This window comes from Astyanax mexicanus, chromosome 16 (genome assembly GCF_023375975.1).
Source record: "Astyanax mexicanus isolate ESR-SI-001 chromosome 16, AstMex3_surface, whole genome shotgun sequence".
Lineage (NCBI taxonomy): Eukaryota > Metazoa > Chordata > Actinopteri > Characiformes > Acestrorhamphidae > Astyanax > Astyanax mexicanus.
This window is the reverse complement of record NC_064423.1, coordinates 5,848,447-5,875,286: the sequence shown is the minus strand read 5'-3', so window position 1 is coordinate 5,875,286 and position 26,840 is coordinate 5,848,447. Positions and strand designations below refer to the sequence as shown.

General features: G+C 39.7%; 1 protein-coding gene and 1 long non-coding RNA gene across 6 annotated transcripts in view; one reads left to right on the top strand and one right to left on the bottom strand.

Moving 5' to 3' along the window:
• Positions 1–26,840, bottom strand: part of diaph3 (diaphanous-related formin 3) — a 557,032-nt gene that overhangs the window by 268,909 nt on the left and 261,283 nt on the right. The gene's annotated exons all lie outside the window — the stretch shown is intronic.
• Positions 11,879–12,277, top strand: LOC107197696 (uncharacterized). The gene is made up of 2 exons (XR_007424865.1): positions 11,879–12,030; positions 12,237–12,277. It is a non-coding gene; the product is annotated as an uncharacterized LOC107197696 (long non-coding RNA).

Genomic DNA, 26,840 nt, shown 5'->3' with positions numbered 1-26,840 from the left:
GATTGCAACATTCAAGATGGCTGCCTAAAAGGTTCTAGAAGCTGATGGATCTGGTGCAACTTCACTGCACAACAAGGTGCCTGGCAATAAATTCACTGATTAAAAAATTGGAGAATTTCCGATTCATTAGATACAAAAACATTTTATTTGTTTGTATCTCAAATAAACTGAATATTCACAAGTCAGCAATTACTGCTGTTATGTTTTTTTTTTTTTTTTTTTTTTTTTTTGATCAGGGCCTAAAAAGTTGGCACCTTCACACACAGCATCTCTAAAGTTCAATCTAAAATCCACATCTGTCAATCAGTTTTTATTTTATATGAGTGTTTCTGTACTTCTGAAAAGTACTTCTTTAGTAAACTAAAGCAGAATTAAAGCTAAGATTTGCACATCTCGCTCTGCAACCTCTGGGGCTCTGCTGATGAAATCTTCCACTCATCTTCCACGGAGATCCTTCGTCAGGGCCTTTTGGAGCCATTTGCATGCTTGGGCGCTCATAAATTAAATGAATTGACTTGGACATTCCAAAGACATCCCATTTGTTCACATCATGGAGTCTTCAATTGCCTTAACGGTGTGTTCTGAATCATCTAGTTCAGTGATTCCTTCTTCATTTTAATATGCCCAGTGATTCCACTGTGATTCTGGCAGAGAACTCCTTTTCTTTAAAGCTACTGTTCTTTAATGGACAGTTATGTCCCCATTATGGATTATGTGTCTTTTAACTCCAAGGGAACTCACCCAAGATAAGCGCATATAACCTAAACCCAAGAGAAGGCTGTACATTATGGAAGTGTGCTCCATCAGTGAATACTTTTATTACTAAGCGCTTAAGAAAAGTTTCTGGTTTAAGCAATATGAACAGACAGATACTGACAATTATTAAAAAACTACCAATTTCAGGAAACTTGTGATAAACAATACTATCCAATAAAACTCAGAAACTCAGTTAAACAGTATTTTACTGGCATAACACTGACTGGTCTGGTATAACAGTCCGCTGTCGCCTGTAAATTGTCAAACTGACAGTTCTCATAGCAAATGTCTCATTTCCTAAAGTCAGACAGGCAGCAGAAACTCAGAACTGATATAAATGATGTGGTGCTGACATGATGTTAGTGTACAGATTTACTAGTTCAGACTGTACTGACGAGGTGACGGTCAGCCCTGCAACTCTGTAGCCTCTATAAGAATGAGCATTAAGCAACTACTAAAGCATCTCAAAAAAAAAAAAAAAAAAAAAAAAAAATCAGAATATAATTGAAAAAAGTTACTTAATTTTAGTAATTCAGTTCAAAATGTGAAACTCATTATTTTTCTTATTGTTGACTTACATGTTTATTGTTTGTTTGGACTTGTCTCAGCCGACAAAGCAACAAAGCACAATAATGTTTTTGGTATAAATTTAACTTTTTTTTTTTTTTTTACTAATTTGGTCAAACACTGAAAAAGCTTTTCTCTCTCTTTTTTGTCATTTTCAGACTAATAATTTTGGTTCCCAAAAATTTGGTGCATTACGAGATAGCATCTAAAAAGCAGGTTTATTCCGCTTCTGAAATTAAAGACTTTTACGAGTCTTTTGACTCACCCTGTACAGATTTATTTCCCCTCTAACACCAGTGAAACTGCATGTCCTTACTTTTATTTAATATTATCAGTATTGTACAAAAAGCACTTTATTTCCAAGAATAAACTTTTTTTTTTAAAGTTTTTTTTTTTTTTTTCAAATAGCTTAAAAAAATTAATGAATAAATGATTGAACCCAGACAACTTTAACGCCTCAGCCTACAAAGCAACAAAGCCCAATAAAATGCTCTGTATAAATTTAACTTTTTTTTACTTATTCGGTTGAACACCGAAAAAGCTTCTCTTTTTTTTTTTTTTTTTTTTTTGCCATTTTCAGACCAATAATTTTGGTTCCTAAATATTTGATGCATTTCTAGAAAGCATCTAAAAAGCATCTTTATTCCGCTTCTGAAATTAAAGAATTTTATGAGTCTTTTGACTCACCCAGTACAGATTTATTTCCCCTCTAATACCAGTGAAACTGCATGTCCTTCCTCTTAGTTAATATTATCAGCAGTATACAAAAAGCACTTTATTCCAAGAATATAAATATAAACATAAATCACATATACAATACTGTATCAAAATAAACAGAAATTATTGCAGATACTCATTGTTTCAGCCATGGTTTTTTTTTTTTTTTTTTTCAAAATGGCTTAAAATAACTAACTAAATAAATAAATTATTGAACTTTTAACGCATCAGCCGACAAAGCAACAAAGCCCAAAAAATGCTCTGTATAAATTTAACTTTTTTACTTATTTAGTCAAACACTTTCAGACTATTAACTTTGATAAATAAATAGATAAATTGGTTGCCAAATATTTGGTGCATTTTTCACTAAATAAATAAGCACTGGTCTAATTGGTTTACTGCTGCAGAAAGATGGACAACAAGAGTGCATCTGTCCAATCGACCAACTGCTGCTGTTTCCTCTATCAGTCTACAGAGGCTTTTCTGCCCCCGAGCTTTTTATAACAGGACTGTGAAATCCTGTTCAAGGCTGACAACATTAACCCTCCTGATATTATGTCATCATATAACCGATGATTGCTCGCAAAATGCCCGCAAATACACACTCGCACACACATACGCGCACACACACTCACCCTTCACATCTGGTAAATAGAGGAAAAAAGACTGGGGAAACAACAGCACACTCGTCGCCTTTTCTGTCATTTTCTTCTGTTCTCTTCCTTCCATCGTTAGAATACAGAAGGGGATAAGTGGGGGAAAAACATGTCTATTATCAAACCCCTCTACGCAGAACAGCGAAAGAGCGAGCGCGGACTGAAATATAATTTTTAACAAATAAAGTCATGTCTGCAAATGTATTTTAAACGAGGCAGCACATTATGTTCGTAGGGCTGGAGCCACAGAGAACAAACTGTGAATAATTTGTGGTATGAGAACAAGGCCACGCAGTGTGATGGATGCAGAGCCCCAGTCTTTCAGAGCGGCCCTGCTGCTAGCCTAGACAGCAGCCATGCATTTCCCATTGATTAGCTAACCTTACATGCTATTTACATACTCTTACTGAGAGCTTGACTTTGACATTATAAATATATATATATATATATATATATATATATATATATATATATATATATATATATATATATATATATGTATATATATATATATATATACATATATACATATATATATATACACACACATACGTGTATGTAGGCTTTAAAAATGGCTTGACGTTTTGTGTTTTTTTTTTTTTTTTTCTCCCCAGCAGTTAAGAACAGCACAGTTAGTGAGCTAGCACTCCGCCGGAACCAGTGAGTAAGTCTCAGGTGTGTAGGCGTACAGTCGCAATCTCCAACAGTGAGTTTCTCCTCAACCCAGCAAACTTCAACAAAAGTTTTACGTCAGTCCACAAGGCAAAAGTGGTCAATTTGACTTACTTTTGTCAATAAATGCTCTTTAAAGCATCCCACTGGCCTTGTCAGTCCTGGAAAAAAGAAAAAAAAATAGGAGAAAAAACTAGAAAATTAAGTTTAGACCAGCCACAGAGATCCTGTAAACAACAGAAACTAAAACATACTAAGTGCACGACTTTAGAAGCAGGGTCTGCTGCCCCGCTGGTGCATATTTTAACAGCCCAATATGTCAGACTGACCCGACTTAGAAAAGCAATCCAGCACACCAACTTCCAGTTCACACCAAGTTTAATCACGAGGCGGTAGTGTTTGAACAGGCTGAAGGTATAAAAACAGATGAGCTCTACCAAACCATAGTTTTAGCAGTTACATATTGCACCATGAGCTTTAAATGGACTAAAAATTAAGGTCTTACTATTTTTTTTTAAGATATGGTGTGCAGGCTTTATATAAATATACAACTAATTTAGTTTTATACTACCCAGGTAATTACTGCTGCTATGAAATAATGCCATATATGCCTCATGTGAAACTATTTTAAACTTAAAATTATAAACTATTCCAGAGCATAGGAACTGTATTTTTGAGCAGAGAGACTGAACCCAATTCAACCCAACCCAACTCAACCCAAAATAAGCCAACAAAACCTAACCTTGACTCAACTCATCCAAACAAAACCCAACCAGACTCAAATCAACTAAACTCAATCTAAACCAAACCAGCCCAACTCATCCAAACGAAACCAAGCCCAATTTATACAAACCCAACCCAAACTAACCCAAGCCAGCCCAACTTATCCAAATTAAACTCAGCCTCGCTTAATTTAACCTAACCAAACTCAACCCAACCAAACTCATCTCAACTCAATCAAGCCCATTACATCCAAACAAAACCCAACCTGGCTCAACCCAACCCAGCTCATCCAAACAAAACCCAACTGACCCAACTCAACCCAAATCAACTCAACCTAAACCAGCCCAACTTATTCAATTGGAACCCAACCCGACTCAACCCAACTCAAAGCAACTCAACCCATGGAAAAAAAAAAAAAAATCCAGGTTTACAAACGTGTTAACTAATTTAGATGCAAGCATACACACTACAGCTGTGAAAAAGCCTAAAAAGTTTCAGCATGTACTTCATGTGCAGCAAGTGTGACAGAGCCATGCTAATTTCTAAAACCAACAGAACATTTAGCTAACAACTTTTAATAATTCATAATTTCTGAAGCCAAGTGACTTTTATGTGGCACCCGTAATACCACAGATACTCTTATGTAGCTTTCTAAGGTAAGGCAAGTCTAATGCTCCAGCTTCTAATAGCAGCTGTCGCGGTAACTAAAACCGGCTTTATTCTAATCGTACTTTAGACGAGGAAGGCCATCAGTTACATTATAAAAGGAGCTCAATGCAGCTCAAAGTATTAGCTTAATATAAAGCCAGGGAAAGACACAGCCCTCGCAGTGCAGATGAGAGAAAGCTTTATGAATAGAGCTGGATGGAGGCTTCGCTCTCGTCGCTGGAGCTCTCGCTCTGCAGCTCGCGCAGTCTCTCTGCTAATGACAGAAATCCAGGCAGGCTTTTAGCTCCTGCTTACAGAGCAGCTAATGGCTTTTTCTTAATGTCACTGCTGACATAATACTTGCAGAAAAAAGGCATATTTGGTGTGTGTGGGAGTGTGTGCCCGGCGTGGGTAATCGTGTGCCTGTTTTGTGTAAAGGTGTCTTCATTAGTGATTGAATGAACACGGTTCAGAAGAGGCCGTCTAACGGACAGGCAGAGCGCTGAGTGTCTGGCTGGATATGGTGTGACATATCAGCTTTAGATTTTCTTTTGTGTGTGTGTGTGTGTGTGTGTGTGTAAGTAGCACTGTGAGAGAGAGTGTAAGTTGAGAGAGAGTGTAATATCCCACAGCTTGCTATCTCTGCTCACATCCCAGAGGTATACACAGAAGAGTCAAAGTAGATTAAAGGCTTTGGAGGTAATTCTGCTGGCTAATTTTGCCCACGGCCAATGATAAAGGAGATATGCGCATATTATTCTCCAACAGGAACTGGTCAAGACAAGTGTGACATCCCATAATTACTAAGGTTGGAGACCATAGCTTAGTGTAGTAGCCTCCAGTGGTGTCAGTAACGATATCGGTTACTCTAATTTGACTTTTTTTTGAGTATTGGGTAAAACTTACACGTTACTATTTCCAATCCAGTAATCAGATTAAAGTTACTTATCCAGATCTGTGCTTTATTTTGTATGTCATTTTCATTAGTAAAAAGATACATTAGCATCAATATAAGTATTGCTGTAACTTGCAATGGTTGCTGTCGGCCGCAACCCATCACACAGCGAGCCCCTCTCCCTCTCCCTCTATCTCTCTCTATCATATATGTATATATAAACACACCATTGCATTTGTAACAGTTCATAAACACAAAATATTACTGCAAATTTGCAACATATATATATATATATATATATATATATATATATATATATATATCAAGGTTGGTTGAACACTCTGTGCTGGCAATAAAATGCTACCTACCTTCAAAAACACACAACGTCAAATTTGAAGAAACATTTGGAGTCACAGCGGCACACTTACAAAACAAGTCCCAAAGATTGAGGTGGCATTAGTGTGTGTTACTAAGTTACTAAGTTACTTTTAGTCTGGATTGCTTTGTGTGAATGTTTGGCATTTTTGTTGTGCAGTGTCTACAGATGAAGAACTTCATAGAAGGCATTATTACCCACAGTGAACAGTGCATAGTAGATGGTGGTTTTGATGGTGATCGGGCAGCATCTGGCTAGAAATGTCTGTGTGAACAATATTACCATTTGGTCTCCTTAAATCCCTGCCTATAATGTATTTGCCTTGGACTTCCATGTCTTCTATTGCTTATGTACCTCTTTATTTAAGTAAGTCGAGCATAAGAGAGGAGGAGCTCTACTCAGAAGTTAAGAATAAAAAGAACCATCAACAAAAAAAAAAAGCACAAAAATCAGCATACATTCAGATCAGAGAGAGAGAACGAGAAAGACAGAGAGAGTGGGGTGTGTAAGGGATAGTGCAGGCAGCTGGACGGCGGAGCTTTATTGGCGAGGTTTGGCTGGTGCAGTAACGGAGGCAGCAGCTTGGCCGTTTGGGTGCGAGTTTAATGCGAGCGTCTGTGCCACGGGGAAATCTGTGATTACACATGACTGAAATGAAGCCTGTAGAGCAGCCGGCTCACCCAGCCAGTGATTAACCTATTTTGGGTTGAGTGTTCCTCACAAATGCTTTTATAAATACATACCCGTGTGTGTTTTGGTACATTCAGACATTTTTCTGTCTCTGGAACAGCGTTTCTACTGCAGCGGATGCCTCCTTCTGTCACCACAGAGGCTATGCTGAAGCAGTGTTTTATGTAACTAAGGCTAATTATCTTCTCCAATATGCCAAAGCGAGAGAGAGAGAGAGAGAGAGAGAGAGAGAGAGAGAGAGAGCAAAAGACAGACAAAACAGGGTGTCTGTTACCTTTTTTTTTTCTTCTTCTTTTGTTTCCATTGGGTTCTTGCTCTATCCCAGGAAGCTCTGACCAATAAAGCAGAGAAAACCTATTTTTCCCCCCGTGTGAAACCCAATCCAAAGCAAACCATGACCAAAAAGAAATCCAAAATGAGCTAATAATTTAAACCAAGGGAAAACTTACAAATTTGTAAACTCATTTGGACCAGACAAAACCAACTATAGGTTCACAAAAATTGTATTTAACCACTTAAAGCATGTACTGCAGTCACTGTTTACATAATATATACCAGGCATGACCAGTTTTTTTCTAAAACCAACTAAATGAAGTTCAACTAACATAGCGCCTTTCTAGAAACCCAAGGACGCTTTACAATTTGCATGTTTTACACAGAATCGTTCATACTCAGAACTCATCCACACACCGATGAGAAGTAGAAGCCAATAGCGCACAGTGTACTCTCAACCAAAAACCATCGTCCACCTGGAGGACTACAGCATCGAACACTACAGCATTTACCCAGGACAGTGTGCCAGCCCATACCTGGGCACAGTTATACATATATTTACACATACACACACTTACACACATACACACCGATCAATTTTAGAGTATCAATTTTTCTGGCCAACTTAGAGTATCAAACTTACATGATCTCCATGTTTTTGGACTGTGGGAGGAAACCCACTCAGACACCGGGAGAACATGGAAACTAAGCCGACGTGCCACCAAATTAAATGGGATTAAATAATATGGACCAATATTTGCAATATTTTAGAGTCAGTTTCAGCCCATCTCAGCCATTAAAATGTATTTAAAAACAGCAAATCATATCAAAATATAGATAAAAGAGAGAGAGAGAGAGCAAGAGAGAGAGAGAGAGAGAGAGAGAGAATGAGATTGTCTGCTTCCACTCCTTTGCTTTAATAGATTTCCATTGATCTGAATGCGAGCGAGACCCAGTCTTACAACCTGCTTTACTCTGCAACACATCTCATGTTACACTAATCTCCACTGTGTTGGACCAACACCTCAGTCCCACTCCTCTGTGCCCTGTCTCTCTCTTTCTCTCTCTCTCTCTCTCTCGCTCATTTCCCCTGGCCTTCCTCCTGTTCTGGCTGCTGTGTGCTCTGTTTCTCTGGGTGAAGAATAGAAGGAGTGTTATTAGCAGCTGTGTGTCGGTGTCTGGAGGAAAAAGGCACCGTGGTTCTGTGTGATCTTTGAGGAGTTCTCCTAATTGGCCGCTGCTGATTGTAGAGGGGCTGTGGAGGTAAAGGCCAGCGCTGGTAATGCTGCTCTTTTCCCGCTGCGTGCCTGAGCCAGGCCGAACAGAGGAACACGAACACGGTGAGAGGACCTCCTCTCTGCCTCGGTCACCTGCTCCCACACGCCGCCTAACGAGGGGGTTAGATCAGGTAACGGGGGTCTAATGCCAGAACGCTTATAAGATATTTCCACAGCAGTAGCAGACGTTTTACTGGATACTGTGATGGTGGAGGGTCAGATATGTGCTTTAAGTCCAGTAATTGGTAGGAACCTGATCATGCTTCATGTTGATCTGCTTTGGTTTGGGAGAAGATGTCCTGTACTTTAGCTGCTATACTGATTCGGTGTCTGTCTCAGTGGTAATTGGAGTCCTTTTCCAAAATGGTGAAAATGTGAAAAATTTGAAAAAAGGGGTGAAAAATTTGAAAATAAATAATGAAATCTAAGTCTAAATAAATAATAGCACATTTTCATTTGTATTATTTTATATATATATATATATATATATATATATATATATATATATATAAATACTGATGCCTCCTTAAAAGAAAATTGGATGAGGATTTGTTGAAAGGGCTCAATAAATTGTTGGATACAAAATAAGATCAATTTGTCATGTTTTGCGATGTAAATAAAATTACCACTTAAAGCAGCACTAGGTAGGATTTCCTTGATTGTTGATCTTTTTAAAGAAATAAAATGACATCTTGAAACTCACTGCAGCGCTGCATTGAGGTGTAATAGTGCTCAAACCAAACTCTAAGTTTTCAGAGACGGACGCGACCAACGCTCGCGAGAACTGCGACCTGCTTTCCGACCTTTAGTTCTAACAGTTCTACAAGGACTACTGGTTCATTCTTTACAAACTAACTTACAGAAACTCTGAAACATTTATTACACTGTACAACTGTAGGGGGAGCCCACGAGCACAAAATCTCAATTCTACCTAGTGACGCTTTAACAAAGAGAAATATGCTAACATCATATGTCTAAAGATGGCTTAATGTATTTTGTTTTAAACCTTGTTTGAATGTCTATTTCCGAGTCTATTTTCTTATTTGGGTGAGTAAAGCACTTCTGATTATTTAACGTAAGCTTAGATTTCCTATATTTTTTTAGCACTTTTAAATGCCACCAGATAGCGTTACACTGAGGAACCCTGATGGTTCCAGTAAGCCAGGGTGCTATCAGCTAGCGGTTCGTCCCACATAGCTTGTTTCAACACAGCAAACACATAGACTACAGTCCGAAAAAACTCACCCCTAAACGATAAAAAATGCTAATACTGCTCCAGCCTTGGTGCTGGAGAAACTTTACTGAAACTACTGTATAACTCTGTACTTCAGTGAAGTGGCTTTACTGCTTCTTACAGTTCTTGACTGGTAGAATTATTACATAAGGTGCACTGTTGACTTTTGGAAAATAATAGGATTTTTAATGTGCCTTATAGTCTAAAAGAATATATATATTTTCATATATATTTTACTTCATCAGACTGTTCTCACTAGCTTAACCTCAGCTGAAACACTGGCAAGTGGTGCTTTCACATTAAGCTGGAACGTCGCCATGAAAAGAGTGTTCCTCTGTTTGACTCCCGACAGTGGAATTTGATTTGAATATATTTGATATCATTAATACACGAGTAAACAGCGGCTAAGCAAACATCAGGTCAGAGCATGTGAATGCGTCCCTCAAACAAAGTGCTCTTCAGCGAGGAAAATAAAGCACTTAAATGGCTGTAGTCCAATCCTTCAGCACGGGCTATGGCAGCTCTCCGCACTCCGGGGATTCATAGGAACTTCATTACATATCAGTCAGGGGTGTGACGGCTCCCGAGGCAGCGGTGGTCTTGCGGAACGTTTCGGCACGTGGTGACAGAGTGCTGAGAGAGCGTGAGGAAGTGTTTTAATCCCTGACCGCTCTGGTGGGACGGCGTTGTATTGATTCGAGCTTTAGCGTCTGACAGCCTGATTAATAAACAGAGAATGTGAGGGGCTGCTCTGTCTCACGCCTCAAACCTTCACTCCATACACACCTCCCCAATCACAGGAAGACACACACACACACACACACACACACACACACACACACACACAAACACACATGGAAGCTTTGAGAAGACATCTGAGGGACTCTACTGCCTCTCTACCCCTACTGCTGGACAATATGGCCAAATCTGTATACTAATATACAGAACCAGTTAAAAGTTTGACTGGTTCAGTGATTTGTCATGATTTTAAAATGATCTGCATTGTAGATTAATACTAAACTCATCCAAACTATAAAGACAAAAATACAATCATATAGTAAACAAACTACAAAGTAGTACTTCTTGCTTAGATTAGACAGTTTTACACATCTCTGCTGGATTTTCTCAGTCAGTTTTATGAGGTAGAGTCACATGGAATTCAGGCTTTCAGTTAACAGCTGTGCTGAACTCATCAAGAGTTAATTACTTGAATTTCTTGTCTCTTAATAAAGTGTTTGAGAGCATCAGTTGTAAAGTAGTGAAGAGGTAGCGTTAGAGGTATACAGTGAACAGTGAATATTTGAGTAATATTCTAATCCAGATTGCGTCAAAAACTACTCAACTAGGTAAAGAAAAAAATACTTTACGAAAAAAGGTCATACAATCCCAAAAGAAAAAACATAAAAATCTTTGAAAGTTTCCTTAAGTGCAGTCAACGCAAAGACTACTAAAAACGTTAGGATAAAACTGGCACTCATCAGGACCGCCCCAGCATTACGCCATGATGCTAACAGACACAGCGAAAAAAGTCATAGTGAAACTGCATTAAATGCTGACTTTTGATAACAGAATGGTGTTACTGTAATGCACTGTACTTATATAGCGTAAATATGTCTTCAGTTATGAAGCTCAGAACACCAGTACGTAGCTGCCGGTGTTGGGTCGGGTCAATGCAGGCCTCTGGCAGTATCTGAGTGATACTGAAATAATTAAAAATAGTAATAATAAATCACCATAAACATTTTGCATCACAATAAATACTGATACCTTTTCAGTCTACACTTCAAATAACTCTAGTTATTATATCTAGTTGTTAAATGATCATCACTAGCAGACACACAAGCAAAACCCCTTCCTCAGGCTGGTGGGTTACTGGAGCGGTATTGATTGATAAACGAGTCAGACTTGACTCATGGCACTGTAACCCTGTGGCGAGAAATCCCTCTGTTTAGGGTCCAATTATCAATGTGCAGAAATCACCACAGCAAAAGCAATATAAAAAAATTCATTAAACAATAAGTGTGAAAAACCCATTCGGACATGTCAAGTCAAAGGACGAGGCGCTTGACACTTTACGGCTCGATTACTCAATCCAACAGCGTGTCTAATTATATGGCCTCTGGACAAAACTGCGATCAACAGATAAAAAAAAAAAAAAGCATGTGTACAACCAATTTCACTGCAACTACCATCATTTTCTACATTGGAAATGTTCGAAACCAAATCATTTTTGTATGTTTTTATGTATGTATTTTTTAGCGCACATTTTCTGGGTAGAAACATTGCTCTTCTTTAAATTAATGATTATAATTGCATCTATTTAAGAACAACAACAACAAAAAAAAAAAAAAAAACAATCAAAATGTCGCCCCTACCCTTAAATATCCACCTAGTGGACTTTTTTGGTAATTTATTTTAGTTTGTCTAGTTTTAATGACATCATCACTAGTAGCCTGTTAGTGAGTACAGTGAAGCAAGCATGGTTGTACCTGCCGAATAATCCTGTTCCATCTACCATCTGCTCAAGCTCTTTTCAAGCATCGTTGGTATGTTAATGTTTCTGACATGTTTTTTACCTGGTACAATGTAGTATTTTGTATGCTAGGTGTTAGTTTGCATCTTTAATCTCTGTAGACTTTGATGTTAGTGATATACCATAGAGAAGTAAGAAATGTAATACAAAACTCATTCTAGTCATTTGTGATTTAGATATCCTCTAATTGTAGCACATTTTGTGTTTGTCTTGTTTGAGTTTTACCTTTTCTCAACTTGCTACATTAAACAAGTAAACTACTTCCTCTGTGTGGTAAATGGGAAATGAGTTAACTGTCAAATTATACACAGAGTATAAGGAGGACAGAACAGTAAAACAACGGCTTCTCTTAGAGCTGATCCACAGGAGATCGGAACAAAGATTTTGGCACATCGTCTCGGCACTGCTTTAGCCTCGATTATATAACTTCAGTACTATAACTACCTTATCATGGAAGGAGAGGGTACTACGTCCAGTCGATCCTTACATACAAGGTCCCGAGTCTCGCGTTCATCAAGGCGCACACAAGGGTCCACTACAAGCAGAGCCGCTGCTATGGCCCGTGTTGAAGCTGAGGCAGCTAAAGCTCTGATGGCATTTTCTGAAAAGGAAATAGATATGAAAGTACAGAAAGCACACTTGGAAGCCTTCTTAGATGCCTTGAGTTTAAAGAAAAGTGCGGCAGCGGCAACAGCAAAAGCTGAAGCATTAGAAGCAGCTCTAAGGATGGATGATGATCTCAGTCAAAAACTTGACAGTCAGTTGGAGTTAGAGCCTCAAAATCCCATGCAGCGCACTGGAGAATATGTACAAAAGTATTCTCTGTCAAATTCAAGCATCAAAATGGAGTCAGATTTAAATGTTTCTCACACACATGAGCCTCAAACAGACAAAATGCTCATTCAAGATCCTCCAGCATCCAGCATCACCAAGAGAGAACCTTCCGATATAAGGCCAACAGTAGGACTGACTCCATCAGTGGGACGGCAGGAGACATATGAACAAGCATGCCCTTCTCTTCTTGGAAGAGGTAGTGGAATAAAAGACGAGCAATACAGTGGTTTGCAGGATCAACATGAAGCATGCAGTGTTCATCAATATCCACCTATCCGACCTCCAGACAGGAATTATCAAGCTCACTTGCAACAGGGACAGCAACTTCAGGACCAAAGTATGATCAACATCATGAAGTTCATGGCTAGACGAGAAATTATTACCACTGGGCTTTTACAGTTTGACGACAGACCCGAAAATTATAGAGCTTGGCGAGCATCATTTGTGAATACTGTTGGGGAACTAAGTGTGACCGAAAAGGAAGAACTTGACCTTTTGGTTAAGTGGCTTGGTCGTCAGTCTGCAGAGCAGGTGAAACGGATAAGGGCTGTACATGTCAACAACCCTAAGAAAGGTCTCCAGATGGCATGGGAGAGACTAAATCAGTGTGACGGAGCTCCAGAAGTCATTGAGGAATCGCTGTGGAAGAGGATTGACAGCTTTGATAGAATCTCTAATAAAGACCATCAGAGGCTCAGAGAACTTGGTGATCTGCTGATGGAACTTCAAGCAGCAAAGGAGGAAGGTGCCTTTCCAGGACTTGCTTACTTGGACACAGCTACAGGCATAAGTGGCATAGTACAAAAGCTGCCATTTGCTCTCCAAGAAAAATGGATGGCTCAAGGCTCTAAATACAAGGATGAGCACAACACACCTTTCCCACCGTTTTCATTCTTTGTGACCTTTGTCTGTCAGCAAGCGAAAATGCGAAATGATCCGAGTTTCAGTTTAGCTCCTCTTATTGCTGATACTACAAGAGTAGAGAGACGCTTTTCCAGGGTTGGCAAGTCCAGGGCACCTATTTCAGTCCACAAGATGGATGTTGCTGCAGATCCTATCCCACCTGTGCATGCAGTACGTACCAAGATTGTGGACCCATCCAAGATATGTCCCATACACAACAGACCTCATCCACTACACAAATGTCTTGGATTCAGAGAAAAAACTCTAGAGGACAGAAGAACTTTTCTCAAGCAGAACGGCATCTGCTATCGTTGCTGTGGTTCCATTTCACATCTTGCAATAGACTGTGACAAAATTGTTAAATGCACTGAATGCAATAGTGAGAGGCATATTGCTGCGCTTCATCCTGGACCTGTCCTGCAGCCCACAAAGTCCTCATCACCTGTGACTGTGCATGGCGGGGAGGAAGACACTTGGGAGTTCTGACTCAGTGACAGCAACATACACTGAGGTCTGTGGTGAAGACTCAAGTGAAAGATCTTGTTCCAAGATTTGTTTAGTAAAGGTCTTCCCTACTGGCCAGAAAGAAAAGGCAATCAAGCTGTATACAATCATTGATGATCAAAGTAATCGTTCTTTGGTAAAGTCAAGCTTTTTTGATATTTTTGGTATCAAAAGGTGCAATCAATCCTCTTACACACTAAAGACCTGTGCAGGAACAGTCAGCACCTCGGGAAGACAGGCTAGTGGGTTCCAGATCGAGTCTATGGATGGGCAAGTCAGCATCCCACTACCCACTCTCATTGAATGTGATGACATCCCTAATGACAGGACAGAAATTCCCACTCCTGAAGCTGCTTTCCACCATAAGCATCTAAACTCACTGGCAGAACAGATTCCAGAGCTAGACCCTGATGCTCCAATTCTGATGTTGCTTGGAAGGGACATCATAAGAATTCACAAAGTACATGAGCAGATCAACGGACCACATGACGTGCCCTTTGCTCAAAAATTGGATTTGGGATGGGTCATCGTGGGCAACATCTGTCTGGGCGGTGTCAAGAAATCGGAAACCATCAGCACACTATTCACACACACTCTGGAGAATGGTCGTAGGACTGTCTTTAAACCATGTCCAAACCATTATCTCATAAGGGAGAAGTATGATGACATGGCATCTAGTAACATTCATTCACAACTGCAGTCAGAAGTGGAAAATTCTCTGGGTCATGTTACATTCAAAAGAACAAAAGATGATGAAAGGATAGCTCCTTCTGTGGAAGATAGGATGTTTCTGGACCTCATGCAAAGGGGTTTCTACAGAGATACTGACAACAGTTGGGTGGCTCCTTTGCCTCAAAGGCTACGTCTTCCAAACAGCAGGACTCAAGTCTGGAATCGCTTTACATCCCTACAGCGATCCTTCAAGTCAAAGCCACAGATGAAGGACCAGTTCTTCACATTCATGGGCAAAGTGTTTGAGTGTGGACATGCTGAATTGGCCCCACCACTCACAAAAGACGAAGAGTGCTGGTACCTCCCGATTTTTGGCGTATATCATCCAAGAAAGCCAAGCCAAATTCGGGTGGTGTTCGACTCAAGTGCCCGCTGGGATGGAGTGTCTCTGAACGATGTTCTGCTGAAGGGCCCAGACCACAACAATAGTCTTCTCGCAGTACTCGTTAGGTTTAGGAAGGATGCAGTTGCATTTATGGTGGACATTCAGCAGATGTTCCACTGCTTTATAGTCAAACCTGAAGACAGGAACTTCCTGCGTTTTTTTTGGTTCCAGGACAACAACCCCAATAACCAAATTGTTGAGTGTCGGATGAGAGTGCACGTATTTGGAAACAGTCCTTTCCCTGCTGTGGCCATTTATGGCCTTAGACGTGCTGCTCAAGAGGAAGAAAGCAAATTTGGAACTGATGCAAAGAAGTTTGTGGAAAGAGACTTCTATGTTGATGATGCGGTCAAATCTGTACCTACTGCAAGGGTTGCTGTGGATCTTCTAAAAAGGACTCAAGAAATGCTGGCATGCTCAAACCTTCGTCTACACAAGATAGTGTCTCCAAACAGATAAGTCATGGAAGCCTTTCCTGTTGAGGATCATGCCAGTGATTTAAAGAATCTTGATTTCAGTGTCGACTCTCTACCTGTACAACGAAGTCTTGGTGTCAGCTGGAATCTTGAGAATGATACATTCACGTTTCAGGTATCCAGTGAAAAGAAACCTTTCACACGTCGCGGAATCCTTTCGACAATCAACAGCCTGTATGATCCCTTGGGATTTGCTGCACCAGTCCTCATACAGGGAAAAAATCTCCTTCGAGATCTGGCATCACAAGACATTTTCATGAAAAATCATTCCACCAAGGGCGTCACATCACTGAAGGTGCCATTCGATCAGCAGGATTTTGGATCCTAGGAGCAAAAAGGTGTGTAGGCAGCCTTATCTACAACTGTGTCATCTGTCGAAAGCTCCGCAGCAAATATGAAGTGCAAAAAATGAGCGACTTACCTGCAGATAGACTCAGCACGGATCCTCCCTTCACCCACGTTGGCCTAGATGTATTTGGGCCATGGACCATCTCTTCGCGCCGTACACGTGGTGGCCTTGCTAACAGCAAAAGGTAGGCGGTTCTATTCACGTGTTTGAGTATTCGAGCAATCCATATAGAAGTCATAGAGTCCATGGATTCTTCGAGCTTTATAAATGCTTTGAGGAGATTCATTGCAGTGCGCGGACCACTCAAGACAATAAGGTCTGACCGAGGAACAAACTTTGTCGGAGCATGTCATGAGTTGGACATTCCATCTAATCTCAGAAGCCAAGAGGCAGAGTGCTTTCTCTCCGAGCAGGGCTGCTCTTGGATCTTCAATCCTCCCCATGCATCACACATGGGTGGTGTATGGGAGAGGATGAACGGAGTTGCGCGGCGAATCCTGGATTCGATGTTCCTACAACTGGATTCCTCTAGACTCACTCACGAGGTGCTTACTACTCTAATGGCAGAGGTAATGTCTATCGTAAATTCAAGACCTCTGGTTCCCGTCTCAAGTGACCCTGAAGACCCACAGATTCTTACACCTGCTACATTACTGACTCAAAAGGTTGGATCTTGCCCAATCCCACCTGGGGAGTTTGACTGTGAACACCTTTATAGACGTCAGTGGAAGCAGGTTCAGAGCCTGGCCAGTACATTTTGGAACAGATGGAGAAAACAATATCTGTCTACTCTTCAAGTGCGAAGAAAATGGCTTTCTGACAAACCAGACATCATGCCAGGTGCTATTGTACTTATACGGGACAATCAAACAAAGCACAATGAATGGCCAATGGGACGAGTCACCCAAGTGTTTCCAAGCAAGGATGGAAAAATCCGTAAAGTGGAAGTGAAAGTTGTCGAGGATGGAAATGTCAAGTTACTCTTCAGACCAGTTACTGAGATTGTACAGCTTCTGTCTTTTAATGACTAAATGTGGCTACATAAGAACGGCAAATTGTGGCATCCAGAGATGCCAGGCGGGGAGTGTGCTGCCTACAGTGGCGATTTGATTGAATGCGCTTTGCTGCCCCCTAGTGGACATTTTTGGTAATTTATTTTAGTTTGTCTAGTTTTAATGACATCATCACTAGTAGCCTGTTAGTGAGTACAGTGAAGCAAGCATGGTTGTACCTGCCGAATAATCCTGTTCCGTCTACCATCTGCTCAAGCTCTTTTCAAGCATCGTTGGTATGTTAATGTTTGACATGTTTTTTACCTGGTACAATGTAGTATTTTGTATGCTAGGTGTTAGTTTGCATCTTTAATCTCTGTAGACTTTGATGTTAGTGATATACAATAGAGAAGTAAGAAATGTAATACAAAACTCATTCTAGTCATTTGTGATTTAGATATCCTCTAATTGTAGCACATTTTGTGTTTGTCTTGTTTGAGTTTTACCTTTTCTCAACTTGCTACATTAAACAAGTAAATTACTTCCTCTGTGTGGTAAATGGGAAATGAGTTAACTGCCTGTCAAATTATACACAGAGTATAAGGAGGAGAGAACATTTATAAAAGAATAATTTCAACGTGAAAAGAATTTATGTAACATATTTTTTGCACTTTTGATCCAATGGAGAAACTTTTGACTTGAAAAGCAGCTAAAGGAACAAACATCATTAGAATTATAGTAGTTACTACAAAATTCTGTCTCATTTAATTCAGTGTGGTAATATTAAAACTGTAGTAAACATGGCCTAGCACACATTTCCCCTCCTTAGTGCACAGACTGCATCAACAGTGCACCTTTCAGAGCGTCTAGACAATAAACCCAGTGCCCACAAACATAATCTAGGTTAATCATAATTTTCTGTGTTTGTGGAGAAAACTAGGCCTCTTGCTGTTCTCCACTCTTCCTCCTCCTCCTCTTCAAAAGAGAGCATTTTTGCAGGGATGAGGGATCATGTCCTAGTTGTCCGACCTGAATAACACATCTGTACACAATTAGCAGCAGCGCGAGACGCGAGAGAGAGAGAGAGAGAGAGAGAGAGAGAGAGAGAGAGAGAGAGAGAGAGAGAGAGAGAAAGAGCTAGTAAACGAATGCGAGTAGATGGCGCTGATAATGGAGCGTGTATTTCTCCGCCATTAAGCTCATGCCGCTTGATGGGAGGGCACAGGGACGATGCGCTGCAGACACTGAAGTGCTCATCAGTCTACACTGATCTAATTAGCATGATAAGATCCATTATATAGCGACAGCGCTAAAGGTAAACGCACGGGCAGAGCAGAGGAAAGCTGCTCAGAATGCTGAACTATTCACTATTCGACAAGATCACGAGTGTTTGTGTGATATGTTAACATGATGCGTCGCCATCCATTAAATGGGGTCACTTTTATTTTTTACCTCCTATGACCTGGCGTCCACATATGTGGACATCACATTTTGTGTTGTCTAGATCCTAAACACTTCATTTTGCTCTACATGGCCTGATGTCCTCTTATAAGGCCATTATATACTGTCACCTAGTGCTGGCAGAAGAGTTTAATACGTTACAGTTATGATAAAATTAACAAGTAACTACAATACATTTTTTCCTTTTTTTTTTCTGTCTTGATGCAGCACTTTAAATGAGCCATATTGCACAAAAGGAGCGCAATTGCTGTTTCTATTTTTGTTTTGCAATTAGGCAAAATAATGCTGTTCAGGCACAAAATAAATGTTTTGCACATCATTACTAATTGCGAATTCATTGTGTTTTACTGAAATATAAAACTATGTGGACACATACTCAGACATACACACTCAGAAACTGCATAATGTAAAAAAGACAATTCTTTGGTTTTACACTAATCAGGTGCCAACTATCCCAAATAGCAAAAAAAAAAAAAAAAAAAGTTTAGAGTTCAGATCTTAATAACCCCCCAATTACCTAACACCTATCACTAGTGATTCCACAACGAAATCAAACACATGCATCACAGCTCTAACGCTCGGAGGAAAGCTCTGCGACTCAGTTCTTATACATCAGCTCACAGACGCAGCCTTGTGCTGATCCACATCACCCTAGGAGTGATGTGGGGAAAGAAAGAGCGCCATCTACTGTACCCACCCAGAGAGAGCAAGGACAATCACAAGCTGATGCCAAGCTGCATGACTGGGATTCGAACCAGCATCTCCCTGATCTTAGTGGCTGTGCTTCAGACCGCTGGATTACTTGGTGCCCTATATTGTGTGTTTTATGTTTACTATTTTAATATTGCCAAATTTTTTGAATACTGTGAACGATATTTTACTATGAAATATTGTGCCAAATCACCCAGTTAGGGGTGTGCCATATCGTGTGTAATAATATGTGTATGCAATAATTCAGTGTTTTTCATATCGCCAAGAGTATTGTTATCAAGAAAATATCATGAGATATTGTGATAGTAATTTAGGGCCATATCACCCACTTCTACTGATGAGTCAAATATTTTCCTCACTAAAATTACCATTTTAGAATTACCAGCAATTCTGAAATGGGCCACACACACACACACACACACACACACACACACACACACACGCACGCACGCACGCACAAATATATACATGCACATATCTCTCACAGACATGTAGCCCAGGGCAGTATACCACACTAATCCCAGAAGACAACATACAGCATGCAACTGAAGGTTTTATTGGTGTGCTTAACACGATTAAAAAAAGAGACTGCTTAATTTATGAGAACAGAGGTACCGGGCTGGACGTGTTGGCACACACTTTAATTACACCGTGTCTACACTGTGCATTTCTTTAATTTCTGTCATGTGGAATATGATTACAGAATACAAATTTCATACCATACAACATATAATTTAACCCAGCCCCACAGATCAGCATGCCAACCGGCAGAAAGGTGCACGGACAAACATTTCAAGCGTTATTTGTACATAAATGCAGCCCTGTCAGTCAAAACCGACCTGAGCTCTTAAATAACATTTACATCATTGTCTTGGCTTAATGTGACTTGTTATTAATGTATTTTTCACACTATAAGGCACACTTAAATATCTTTTAATTTTCCCACAAATGTCAGTGTGTCTTTTATATGAATTTTATCAGTCAGGTATTAAGGAGCAGTAAAGCCACTCCACTGAAGTACAGAGTTATACAGGAGTTTCAGTTTAGTTCCCCAGCACCGAGACTGAAGCATTTATAGCATTAGCAGCTAACAATGCTAAGTGCTATCATTTTTGCAGTTCAGAGGGGAGTATATCAGACTGTAGTCTACGTGTTTACCATGTAAAAACAAGCTACGTTGGACAAACTGCTAGCTAATATCTTCCTAGCTTAACAAAACACTCACGGTTCCTTAGTGTAGCGATTTCGAGCAGCATTTACTAGTGTCAGCAGTTAGCCGCTATGCTAATGCTGCTGCACCCAGTCTTAGTGAAAATTTGGAAATCTAAGCTTACTGTTCGTAAACTGGAGCCCTTTACTGCCCTAAAACAGTAATTAAGCGAAAAATCTGTGTAGATTAACATTAAGCACTCACTTGTCTTTGAAATAAAATGTTTCTTTTTAAAAGTTACTGTTTTGTTTACTTAGCTTAGCTTTTAGTTACCCCACCACTGCCACCACCCTGCGGCGAAATCTGCTGAATTAGAAGAAAAATATGGAGACACTCCTGTTCCTTATTAGTGTCGCATATAATATAATGTGCCTTATAATCTGATGCACCTAATAGTGCAAAACATATGGTATATGAAACTTCCCATTAACATTGCTCTCTTGCTTTTGGATGTTCTGAACCTGACCTGAACTTGTGAGGACAGTAAACAATTTTATAAAGAGCTTTTTATAAAGGCTGATGAAAATAATTGTGTAATCAATGTCACTGAAATTAGGAATGCATTAGTTATTGCATTGGAAAAAAAAAAAATTACCATGCCAACAGGAATGATGTCCGATTCAGAAGCTTTGTCTAGATGAAAAAAAAAAAAAAACAACAGCAGCATAAGAGCTGTATCTTCATTATCTATTTTAAAAGTAATTTCGTTAACATTACATTTATCTATCCATTATCTAATGTTGTTATTCAGCCGTATTATATATTACTTTTTTACTCTGTTATAACGTTATTTCATTGTCCATGTTTGAGAATCAATACATTACACTGACATTTGGTGAAATTGGTTATGATTCATCAGCAAATAGCAAAGAAATGTCATAAAATTGTCATAAATAAGTATTATCATATAAAACCTTTTTGTCTTAACTCTGAATTCAATTTAAATCAATGCTGATGATTATTTAGTCATTATGAAGAATTTCCTTTGGTCCATTTAAAAAAAAAAAGTTTGACTCAATAAAAAGAACAACCTACATTTTTAGATTACAAATATAAATGTGACAGTAATCTCAGCTATTGCTTATTATTTGGTAGTTCTTGTTATGTTGGCTGTAGGTTTTTTAAATGCCATGTTTACAGTCTATAAAAAAAAGCTTCTTGTTAAAATCTGAATAGCTGAAGCAAACCGTATGAAGTCAGCCTAGGTAATTCGCTTTTACAGCATTCCTTTTTTGTCACTGTAGCCAAGTATAATTGGGTCTTAATAAAATTAGACTTATTTTTATTAACTTTGATTTAATCAGAAGGTCGACCTCAATTAAGTCCTCGTTTATGTTTTGCAGGGGAAGGCATTCGGTGTGTGGAAAGACTTTATCTGTTTAACAAGCACAGACATCGTTAAAAATAGAGCAGCCTTGAGATGCTTGAAAAAGAGTGTGAATCAAGGCATTGAGGGGGAAAAAAAAGGTCATGATCCAAAATATATTACTTTTTGTGCATCTTGAAACCATGGATGGCATATATTCTGAGGGCGTTTTTACACCTGTAGTTGTGTTACAGTTTCTATGATCTGGATCAGTTGATGAATTATTTATAGTTTATTTGGAGCGTTTCTCCCTCCGTTTGATTTGGTTTCACATAGGCATAAACCTAAACACACCAAAAAAATACATAACAATAAACCATGCGAGCACATTGTCTCCTCTGATTGGTCAGAGCTATCTGGCATGGGAGCAAAAAAGCCAATATAAAATTAACATGTAGTAGACATGTTAGAGTCGTGCGGCACATTCCTTGTTCTTAGTGTGTAAACAGCATGGAGCAGCAAAGACAGTGTTTGTTCATAGCTGTGGTAATTAGCGTTATCTGGCTAATATATCAAATTATACTGCATCTTTTCAGCAGTTTAGCTCAAATTAAAGGAGTGTGATTACTGTTTTCACACCAGCTCAACTGAACCACACTAAGCGTGCAAATGAACCAGAGTCTATTTTAACCGAAACAAATAGTGCTATTGTGAAAACGCCCTTAAATATAAATTATACACTGGCATGACAAATACAAAGTCATGGGCTGTATGTAAAATAGATTGTGAAGTGTTGGGAACAGGTTGGGAGGTGTTGTTTGTAAGCGAGGTTGAACACTGACCAGCATGCTCATGACAAGTCGACTTGAATTATGGGAGTGAGGATAGACTAGGAAGAAACGACAATCCATTTGCGAAGATATGTGAGTATTTAAAATGCATTGTTTCACAGTATTACATGGGAAGAGAGAATACTTGGAATACATCCATCATACAGAAGGCACAACCACCTCTTGTATTGTCCACTGTGGGTGGTAATCTATATATGTGCCTTTCGCATTATCATGAGCAGTTACATCTGGCAAAAATTGTCCATTAGAACAGCCAAGTTGAACAGACTCTTGATCAAACCATATCCATATTCAATTCAAAAGACCCCAAACACATTCCACAGGTCAGTGACATGTCCTTTGGCTTCTATTTGACAAGACATAAATCACGGGACACATTATGAGTTCCTATCCTATGACTTTTTGATAGGTCAGTGTGCACTACACACTGCCTACTTATACATCAGAGCATGCTTTTCAGACTGAACGCTTTAACACACTGAAAACGTTAAGTGCTTCATCCATCTCTCTAAATTAGTACATGATGAAATCCTGTGCTGTGGCAAAGTGCTTTCTGTGGCATTTATTTAACACTAAACAGAAGGGCTATGGGAGGTCCAAGCATGGCATTTAGAGGACAAATTAAACTTTAATATACAGCTTTGTCTAAATAGGACGAAGAACGACTGCTGACTCATGTAGATCCGTTCAATTATCGCCTTAAAAAAAGGAGTTGAAATAAAAGTTTAAAGTCTGCGGAATGCAGAAATGGACCTGAAATACTTTGTATTTGTTGAGCGTCTTTTTGTGTCCTGCTGGTTTAAAAGAAAGTAAAGAAACTAAAGTAAACAAAAAAAGTTAAGAAAATAAAAATATCTGACCAGTCGAGTCAGGAGGGTCGCTGTCTGGAACATATTTGTGACCTAGCAAACCCTCGTCTGACTCCAGTCTCCAGCCAGACAACAGGTAACCGCGACTTTGACCATCCAGGCACTTTCATGTTTTTTACTTTCCGAGTTTCCCATCCTCCTTTTTTTCTTTCATAATCCTCTGTATTCTTTCAGCTGGCAAGGCTGACCTTGAGGCCTGGAGCCGGGAGCCTGGTGGGGAGGGGGTCCGCGGGGCCGGAGGTGAAAAAGAGCAGAGGGAGTTTAGTCGAGCGCCAGGTCTCTCTCTGATGCGGCATTTGGGATGCAGCTCCACATCCGGGAAAGCCAAAGGGAAATAAAAGGCAGGAAGGCCATTCAACAGCATCCAATTTAAAGGTTACCTGGAGAATAGTGGAAGGAGGGGACGCGCCTTAAAACCCTTGGCCCTTCGGAAATCTATCTTCGCTGCGCCATCTAATAAACAATTCCATTACCCCGCATCCCCAGGTGAAATTAAATGTCATGGTTAAGTGGGACGGAGAGAGAGAGAGCGAGAGAGGTGGGAATCGTCACGACTCGCTGAAAATTTCATAGCGCCCATTATCTCTGAGTGTCTGTATCAGAGGCTGTAGGCAGATGTGAGGAGGTTCTCGTCCTCTCCATAACGAGGCCTCCCACAACACAGCACAACGACACTACAGCACCGCGGCGAAAGACCCGCAGCGGCGCCGCAATTGTTTTAAATGGCCGCGGCTATTTTCAACGGGGCTTTCATTGTTTCCGACATAAAGGCCGCCGTAATGGGCTCGGTCGAAAGTACGCCACACTCGAACGGCTCGGACAATACAGGAGAGCGCACTTATTTGGATACAGTGCAGTTTGGATTGCAGTAAATTTATACTGCAGGGGGAATTATAACTGTTGGTGCTCAGTCGTGTTCAAGAGGTGTTTGCCGGCAAGCAGAGCTCGTTCTAAAACCTGTGTGTCAAACACGAGGCCTAGCCGTGAGACTATTCTGATATTCTATTAATATTGGACTGTTTCACAGCACACTGCACAATATTCCCAAGCATACACTCAAAATCACATCAAAAGCCGCAGTCCGTCCGCCAAAACAACCTAAAAGCAACAACAGGGTGTGGGTAACACTGTTATTTCAGCTTATCAATTGTGTTGCTAGATATAAGCGACAGGCCCCTCTGACAAGGTCAATCAATCTAGTAATCTAGTAAACATGATTAATCACTTTTCGGAAATTTATTGGAGTTCAATTTTACTAAACACAACCAGACCTGATTACTGCCAGACCTGTAGAATCAAGAAATCACGTAAATAGAACCTGTCTGACAACATGAAGAACATAAAAGATCTCAAAAAACCAATACATTATGCCCTGATCTAAAGAAATTCAACAACACATAAGAAGAAAAAAAAAACAAAATCATTGAATCTTTAACTATCAGTCTGGAAAAAGATTCTGAAAAAGTCATTTCTAAAGTTTGAGACTCCAGCTAAGAGCTATTATTCAAACTGGTGAACCTTCCCAGGAATGACAGGCAGACCAAAATTACTCCAAAAGGGCATGAAGAACTCATCCAGGAGATCCCAAAAGTAGCCAGAACATCATTTAAAGAATGGCAGGATCTCAATCGTCTCAGTTAAGATCAGTGTTAATGATTCAATAATAAGAAAAAAAAAAAAAAAAAAAAAAACTCTGCTGACCAAAAACAACACAACCACCCGTCTCACATTTACCAACTAACATCCTGATGATCTCCAGAACTTTGGCTGAATGGCTTAAAAAACAAACAAAAAAAAATTAAATGAAGGTTTTGGAGTCGCTTAGTCAAAGTCTGTGGATGATCTGTGGATGGGGAGTAAAACAAAAAAAAAACTAAAGATAAATCCTCTAATGTGTCTGAATTAAAACAATTATTTAAAGAAGAGCGGAACAAAATTCCTCCACAGAGATGTGAAAGAGTCGTAATCAGTTATCAGTAAAGCTTAATTGCAGTTGTTGCCGCCAAGAGTGGAACAATCACTAGATTCAGGGGGTGAATACTTTTTCCACACAGGGCTAGATTGGTTTGGATTATTTTTTTTTTCCTTTAATAAATAGAATTAACATTTAAAAAGGTGTGTTTTATATTTACTCAGGTTATTATTTTTGTCTGATATCAAAGTTTGTTTAATAACAAAATAAATCTGTAGAGGTGCACATACTTTTTTACACCGCTGTATATGCGTATGCGATTTTTATTTTTTAACAATTTATGTATTAATGTAATATTTCAAGGTTTATTTACAGTTTACTGCTGTTGGACATTTGGAATATTTTAAATAAACAGCTAGTAGTTTATAGTACATTTATACAGTGAAATCTTATTAACATTTGTTTTCTGGTTCTGGCTTTGTAGAGATTTTTATTTTGTATTTTTTTTAAACACAGCGCTTTATGTGGTTGAGTTTGACACACCTGTTCTAAGATGTGCTTCTCCTCCTCTTCTTAAGAGTGAGCAGCTTCACCGCCACTTCCTGCAGACGCAGAGCGTAAGAAGCCCAAATGTGCTCAAGGGTAAGCGGGTTTAGCGACAAACCAAGTCCTAAAGTCCCAAAGTCACAAAAACCCTCGGTGATATCCTCCTAAGTCTAATCTGTGCAGTGGGCTGAATTATATTAAATAAGTTAAGCACTTCTAAAAGCTCAAAGCCACAGTTTCCTGAAGCTTAACATGTTTTTTTTTCCCTCTCTGCGCTCTTCAGTATTGCTTTTCAGATGAAGCTTTTTAAAAATGATTTCTTCAGGGCTTTCCTGCGCGAGTGTTTGGTTTTAGTCCCATTACATGATGGCCTGACACGGTAAGCTGGGGTAAGCAGGCGCAGCTTCAGGGCCTGCAGAACGACAGTGGAGCTGTTTGAAGACGAGCCTCCTGGGCTGGAAAACCTCAGCCCTCGGGCAAATACAGAGCAATGCTACCCCCCACCACAACCATCACCACCATCACAACCCCTCCATCCCCTCGCTCCCCAAGTGTTGTTCTGCCTTCCCCCCAAAAACACACATTTCTCCAAGCGTTTTGTTTTTATTTACTGACAAAAATGATTTTTAAGTGGTTCCCTGGAGTCAGCAGGAGATCACAGCACTTTCCAGAATCTTCTGAGGTGCGACTCTATTCTCCGCAGGCCTCCTGGAGCTTCTGTTTGTTTATTTGTTTTCTCGCGGTCGCCTTCCCTCCTCCCTCGAAAGCGACTACGTGTGTGC